Here is a 7,655-nt window from a genome sequence, read left to right on the forward strand (position 1 = left end):
GACAGGACGAGAGAGGAATGTAAAGCAAGGAGAGTGCGCTTATCTGCCCCCAAGAAGTATGGGACAAGACCCGAAGGAGGGTAAGGGCCTTAGAGCACTCAACACGGAGGTAAGAGATATGGGGAGACCAAGACAAACGAGTGTCAAGGAATAACCCCAAAAGCTTCGCGGAATCTTTGTACTCAAGGGGATGACCATAAAGTGACAAAGAGGGACGAAGAACAACCCGTTTCCGCGTAAAAGTCATGGCACAAGTCTTAGAAGTAGAGAACTTGAAGCCATGACCTGTGGCCCAAGACGACACGGCATCAATCTCAAGTTGAAGCCGGCGTTGAAGGAGAGGCGAATCATCACCCTGACAGCAAAGGGTAAGATCATCAACTGAAAAGAGGCAGAGCGGTACCAAGCCGCACCCTAAAGGAACGACGAGAGAGGAAGCTGCGGAGAAAGAGGGAGATGACCACGAAGGCCAAAAGAATGAAGCTGGGATAGAATATGATATCGCCAAGTGGATACACCACCCAAAGAGGGGGCAGGAGAGGGGGGGGGGTACACCGCCCAAAGAGGGGGCAGGAGAGGGGGGCACAGGCAACCCACACGGGTCCCAGGGAGGTGTAACGTGAGCCCCTCACCACGGCAAGGAGGCACCACAGAGGGGAAATCTTATGTATTACTTTGATAAATTATTTGACAATCTAAACAACGACTTCCAGTGCTGTATATACATCACAAATAACACCAATTTTTTTATACACAAAATTAATTTTTATTCATTCTAATTTGATAAAGACTAGAAAATTCTCCTTTACAGTACAACATTATTCTTAGATTTTTTTTTTTTTACATTTTGCCCCGAGGGGCGAGTTTATTGGGCAGCGTCACTCATCCTGTGAGTGACCACATCCCCAATAGGAAGAAAACTCGCTGGGTTGTTCATCCTGTCACTTGTACCCAGACACAGCTGGGACTTGCTTAACTGTCTCAAGTGAACAGCTTCTTAAACAAGATTAACATTGTCAACCCTGAAAATCTTACGTTATCGTGAGGGTGCAAAATGGGGGGGGGGGGGTATCTTAAGAACAGTATCTACATTTGACAAATAGTATTTTCCTATCTCAAACAATGTGGGGTTTACTATTCTACACATATTTAGGCTATTTAACCCGACCCTTAACCGTCTGGCTAAATGTTTAAATTTTGTATTCAATACCAAAAAAAAAAAAAAGTTTACGTTGAGGCAATATTATAAATATGCTACATTCTGCGTGTCAAACTGTGCACATACAATACAGGAAAAGGTTTATCACATTGCAGAATATTAATGCTTACATTTTGTAGGTATTCTGTACTTATCAGATCATTGAACACAGAAAATGGAGCTTCAGATTTATATAAATATTTACATCACAATATTGATCACATTGACAGTAATGAGTGAAGCTTCCCAGCCAAGAAAATTGTGTTCATAATAGTTTCAAATATAAAGTAAATTCATCTTATTTGGCATCATAAATATATATACATATGTACTGACTAGTTGGCTCTCACCTCATAGGATAAAATTGATTATCAAATAACAGAGTCTGGTCTAAGAAAATTGAACGATGTGAACACTAGATATCGAAACTCTGGCCTAAATACAAATGGGCAAGAACAACATTTTTCTAGTCCCAAACTCTTCTTCAACATTACACAAAGTGGTCAAGCACCTGGCTCAAGGTGGACCTAAACCTGAATACCGTATCGTACACTTTCTGTGGACTAGTGGAGGTGGAGGCCAGGCCCCGGGGCCAGTGATCCCTGGAACCTCCTTGAGCATCAGTCTGGTAGCCTCACTAACCTTGGGAATCGGCAATCTGGAAATTAGAAAATTCTCCTTTAGTCTGAGTAGGCTACATTGAACAGTCTGGAAACCAGCTAACCAAAACAGATTTACATAATACAAAAATATATACCGGTACATATTGTTTTGTTTGAGTGATGCAAGCTGTATAGTATTGCCTCATTTATTAATAATATTAATGTTAATTATAATATATATATATATATATATATATATATATATATATATATATATATATATATATATATATATATATATATATATATATATATATATATATATATATATATATATATATATATATATATATACACACACACATTATATTTATATTATATACAATTTAATTTTGCAATATCAGTGTTCATTTACGTCGCTAGTCCCTCGATCAAGTCCTTTATGGATGCATGTTTACAAAATAAGTCAGGCTACTGTCCCATCTACCCAATAATACTTGTCATGTGTTATTTTGAAAGTTATCCACATAACGGGGACATTCTTCGAGGTGTGGAGTGACTGAGTGGCATAATGTCGTTTGTATAATGACGGCCATATATCCTGTCTTCCATTATGGAGCCACGAGTCGTGCGTGTGTGTGTGTGTGTGTGTGTGACGGACCCATTTCCTGTCACCTATTTCATTGGTAGGGAGGAAGGCCATGGGTATGGGTTACATTTAAGAGCTCACAGCACTTATTCGTTCCTAAAGGTAAGGTTAGGTTAAGGTAAGGTTAGGTTAAGGTAAGGTAAGGTTAAGGCTAAGGAAAGGATAAGGTAAGGTTAAGGCTAAGGTAAGGTTAAGGCTAAGGAAAGGATAAGTTAAGGAAAGGATAAGGTACAGTTAAGGCAGGATAAGGTAAGGTAAAGTTAATGTTATGTTCAGGTAAGGTTAGGTAAAGTTAGGGTAAGGTTAAGATGAGGTTTAGGTTAAGGTAAGGTAAGGTTTGGTTAAGGTAAGGAAAGGTTCAGGCAAGTTAGGGTTAGGTTAAGGTAAGGAAAGGGTAAGGTTAAAGTAAGATTATGGCGAAGTAAAGGTAAGGAAACGTTACAGTAAGGAAACGTTAAGGTAAGGTTTGGTTCAGGTAAGGTTAGGAAAGGTTAAGATAAGGCAAGGGTTAGGTTAAGGAAAGGTAAGTTTATGGTAAGGTTAAGGCGAGGTAAAGTAAGGTTAGATTAAGGAAAGGTAAAGTATGGCAAGGATAGGTTAAGGTAAGGGTATGGTTAAGGTAAGCTAAGGAAAGCCAAGGTAAGGAAAGGTTAAGGTAAGATTAACGTTAGGTAAGGAAAGGTTAAGGTAACGTTAAGGCAATGGATGGTTAGGTTAAAGTTAGATAAGGCAAGCAAGGTTCTGGTAAGGTTAACTTAAGGTAAAGAAAGGTTAAGTTAGACAAGGTTAGGTTAGGTTAAGGCATGATTAAGGTAAGGTTAGGGTGAGGTAACATAAGGAAAGTTTAGGTTAGGGTAAGATTAGGTTAAGGTAAGGTTAGGCAAGCAAAGGTTAAGGTAACGTTAGGGGAAGGTTAAGGTAAGGTAGGGTAAAGTATGGCAAGGATAGGTTAAGGTAAGGGTATGGTTAAGGTAAGCTAAGGAAAGCCAAGGTAAGGAAAGGTTAAGGTAAGATTAACGTTAGGTAAGGTAAGGAAAGGTTAAGGTAACGTTAAGGCAAAATAAGGCAATGGATGGTTAGGTTAAGGTTAGATAAGGCAAGCAAGGTTCTGGCAAGGTTAACTTAAGGTAAAGAAAGGTTAAGTTAGACAAGGTTAGGTTAAGGCAAGATTAAGGTAAGGTTAGGGTGAGGTAACCTAAGGAAAGTTTAGGAGGTTAGGGTAAGATTAGGTTAAGGTAAGGTAAGGTTAGGCAAGCAAAGGTTAAGGTAACGTTATGGGAAGGTTAAGGTAAGGTAGGGCAATGTTAAGGTTAGTTTAACGTTAGTTTAGGAAAGAGGTTAAGGAAAGGAAGGTAAGGTAAGGTTATGGTGAGGTAAAGTAAGATTAGAGGTTAAGGTAAGGCAAGAGTAGGTAAGCTAAGGTTAATGTAAGGCAAGGTACAGGTAAGGTAAGTTATTGTTAGGTGAAGGCAATGTTTAGGCAATGTTTAGGCAATGTTAGGTTTGGTTAAGGTAAGGTAAAGTTATTGTTAGGTTAAGGCAATGTGAAGGTAAGGTTAAGGTCAAGTTTAATGTAGGATTAATGCAAGGATTAGGTTAAGGTTAGGTTACGGTCAGGTTAAGGTAAGGAAGATTACGGGGTGCGCGAGGTTAAATTTTGTAAAGTAACATGGGGAGGGGAGAGGCGAGGCATGGGGAGGTGTTGGCGTGGGAGGGGGGAGGGGCGAGGCGGGAGAGTGGAGCGGGGGGGGGGGGGCCCGAGGCTAGGAAGGAGGGGGGGGCCCCACCGAGGCGGGCGGACGAGGCCGGGCGAGACGGGGACAGGCCGGGCTAGGCGAGTATGCCCCATGTATATACGCCGGCTTCCTGTCCCCGACGACGCCACTAGTGATAGTGGCCCACGGGTAAACATGTAAACTGCAATGCTTTACCTAATGATCCAACACTGATGGTAAACCATTGTCTACTTTCCCTAAACAACATTTTTAATACCTACCTCAGCTGAGTGGAGGAAGGTGACGGAGGGCCCGGGTAGATGTTGGGGGCCCCCGGGTAGATGCTGGAGGCCCTCGGGTAGATCCTGGCGGCCCAGTGGTATATGTTGGAGGCCAAAGAGCATGCTTAGGGCCCCAAGGTAGATGTTGGGAGTCAGAGTGGATGCTGAGGGCCCAGGGTAGATGCTGGGGGCCCCGGGTAGATGTTGAGGAAGGCAGGCGTTCTACTCCCAGGTAGCTGGACTCTGCCCACCTGGAGTTGTCTCCTGCGTCAAGCCAGCCGTCTCCTGCGACAAGCTAGTTGCCTCCTGCCTCAAGCCAGCCGTCTCCTGTGTCAAGCGATCTGCCACCTCCCGCAAGCCAGCTACCTCCTGCGCCAAGCGAGCTGCCTCCTGTGTCAAGCGAGTTGTCTCCTGCGTCAAGCCAGCTGACACCTGCGACAAGCGAGCTGTCACCAGCGACAAGCAACCAGTCACCTGCGGGAAGCGAACTGTTACCTGCGGGATATGAGCTGTCACCTGCGTCATGCGAGCAGCCACCTGCGTCATGCGAGCAGCCACTTGCGTCAAACGAGCTTCCTCCTGCCTCCGGCGACCTTGGTCTAACGGATTGTTGTTAGCAGCGTCCCCCATGTCCACTCCAAGCAAGCTGATCCAACACTGGCGTCTTTCGCCTGAGTGGACGGCATTCACACACTCTAGGCTGCTTCAAGCAGCGGCCGTCCTCCCCAGATACATTCATCAATTTTAACAAACTGTGTATTGAAAATTGGTTTGTTCTTACATATAAATTAATATTATTATACATAAAAATTCTATGTATAGTTTGGTGTAGGTTAGGTTAGGTGTTTAGGTTCTGTTGGAGATTATTTGTAATTTTGCTTCGTAGGTGAAGCATTTATCAACCTGTCCTCGACCCAAGTCCATTACATCCAGCGGTCGACCCCACAGACTCATTCATAAATCTTTACATGCTCATTCAAAACAAGAATTTTCTCATATATAAATTAATAATATAATATATTAGCATATTTTGCATATATATAGGCTTAGGTTAGGCTAGGTGTTTAGGTTCTGTAGGTAATCACTTTTGGTTCTTTGCTTGGAGGACGGGCTGGTGGTACTTCAGTTGGATTCGTTCTTGACGCACAATCCAGCTCGTCCTTCAAACAAAGACATAAAAGTGATTCCATCCACCTGCCAAACCCCTTGTTTATGAATGAAACACGGGTTACACACGACTCACAACTGATTTCGTTCGAACACTTCCGGAACAAGTGCTTCACTGACGAGTTTTGTTCGAACCACATCGCTATAAATGCTTCACCCACGTACTACAAATGCAAATAATCGCCAACCGAACCTAAACACCTAACCTATGCCTATGTATGCACAATATGCTAATATATTATAATATTAATTTATACTTGAGAAAATTCTTGTTTCGAATGAACAGCATATTAAAATTTATGAATGCGTCTGTGGGGTCGACCGCTGGATGTAATGGACTTGAGTCGAGGACGGGTTGGTTTATGATGAAAAACGGTTTACACACAACTGATTTCATTCGAACACTTCCAGAACAACTGCTTCACTGACGAATATTATTCGAACCACAACGCTGTAAATGCTTCACCCACGTACTACAAATACAAATAATCGCCAACAGAACCTAAACACCTACCTAACCTATGCTCATTGATGCACAATATGCTAATTTAATATAATATTTATTTATTTGAGAAAATTCCTGATATGAATGAAAAGCATTTTAAAATTTATGAGTGCGTCTGTGGGGTCGACCGCTGGATGTAATGGACTCGACAAGGACGGGTTGGTAGAGGATGAAGAAAAAGTTAAGATAACGGCAATGGTGGACAGCAGTAACACCCTTAAACATTATACAATAATAAACACAAATTCGTCCTTCACTGGCCTTGGAGGATTGACTGGGCGCCGATCCTTAACGGTGACCTCTGCTTACCCAACAGTAAAAGGGGTACGTGGTTGTTAAACGATTTTGGCGGGTCGTATTTCGGGTAAAAATTATGATTAAGGACTTGCCGGAAACACTATGCGTGCTAGTGGCTGTACAACAATGTAAGAACTCTTGTATATATATAAATAAATATATCCAAAAATACAAAATAACTTATTGTTGAAGAAAATCTACTTGGAAGGATTCAATTTAGACGAGATTAAGACTTGGATACAAATATTTCTATCACTATGGTGTGTATTAGTGTGTAGTATGGTGCACGCCTCACCTTAGATCACTGTGTATTAGTGTGTAGTATGGTGCACGCCTCACCTTAGATCACTGTGTATTAGTGCGTAGTATGGTGGACGCCCACACCTTAGATCACTGTATTAGTGTGTAGTATGGTGGACGCCCACACCTTAGATCACTGTATTAGTGTGTAGTATGGTGGACGCCCACACCTTAGATCACTGTGTATTAGTGTGTAGTATGGTGCACGCCCACACCTTAGATCACTGTGTATTAGTGTGTAGTATGGTGGACGCCCACACCTTAGATCACTGTGTATTAGTGTGTAGTATGGTGCACGCCCACACCTTAGATCACTGTGTATTAGTGTGTAGTATGGTGCATGCCTCACCTTAGATCACTGTGTATTAGTGTGTAGTATGGTGCACACCCTCACCTTAGATCACTGTATTAGTGTGTAGTATGGTGCACGCCCACACCTTAGATCACTGTATTAGTGTGTAGTATGGTGCACGCCCACACCTTAGATCACTGTGTATTAGTGTGTAGTATGGTGCATGCCCACACCTTAGATCACTGTATTAGTGTGTAGTATGGTGCACGCCCACACCTTAGATCACTGTGTATTAGTGTGTAGTATGGTGGACGCCTACACCTTAGATCACTGTGTATTAGTGTGTAGTATGGTGCACGCCCACACCTTAGATCACTGTGTATTAGTGTGTAGTATGGTGGACGCCCACACCTTAGATCACTGTGTTTTAGTGTGTAGTACCGAGCATGTAAGCTATGTAGCACTTGGAAGTAATGTAACACTGAGCTATGTAGCTCAGAGCTATGTAACACTTAGGAAGAATCATTCGAGGTTGTCAACAACTAGGTCAGGTCTGGCCTCTCTTCATCCCCCCCCCCCCCGAGCTCTGGACGACGACTTCAACCCCAGCAACAGCCGGGGGGGGGGGGAGAGAAAGGAATAGCCACGA

General features: G+C 42.8%; 1 long non-coding RNA gene across 1 annotated transcript; it reads right to left on the reverse strand.

The window, feature by feature from the left end:
• Positions 1 to 1,118: 1,118 nt before the first annotated feature.
• On the reverse strand, positions 1,119 to 5,600 carry LOC123761803 (uncharacterized). The gene is made up of 2 exons (XR_006773264.2): positions 4,446 to 5,600; positions 1,119 to 1,856 (listed from the first exon to the last, which is right to left on the reverse strand). It is a non-coding gene; the product is annotated as an uncharacterized lncRNA (long non-coding RNA).
• Between the last annotated feature and the right edge of the window lie 2,055 nt (positions 5,601 to 7,655).

Source organism: Procambarus clarkii, chromosome 5, assembly GCF_040958095.1.
Source record: "Procambarus clarkii isolate CNS0578487 chromosome 5, FALCON_Pclarkii_2.0, whole genome shotgun sequence".
Taxonomy (NCBI): domain Eukaryota; kingdom Metazoa; phylum Arthropoda; class Malacostraca; order Decapoda; family Cambaridae; genus Procambarus; species Procambarus clarkii.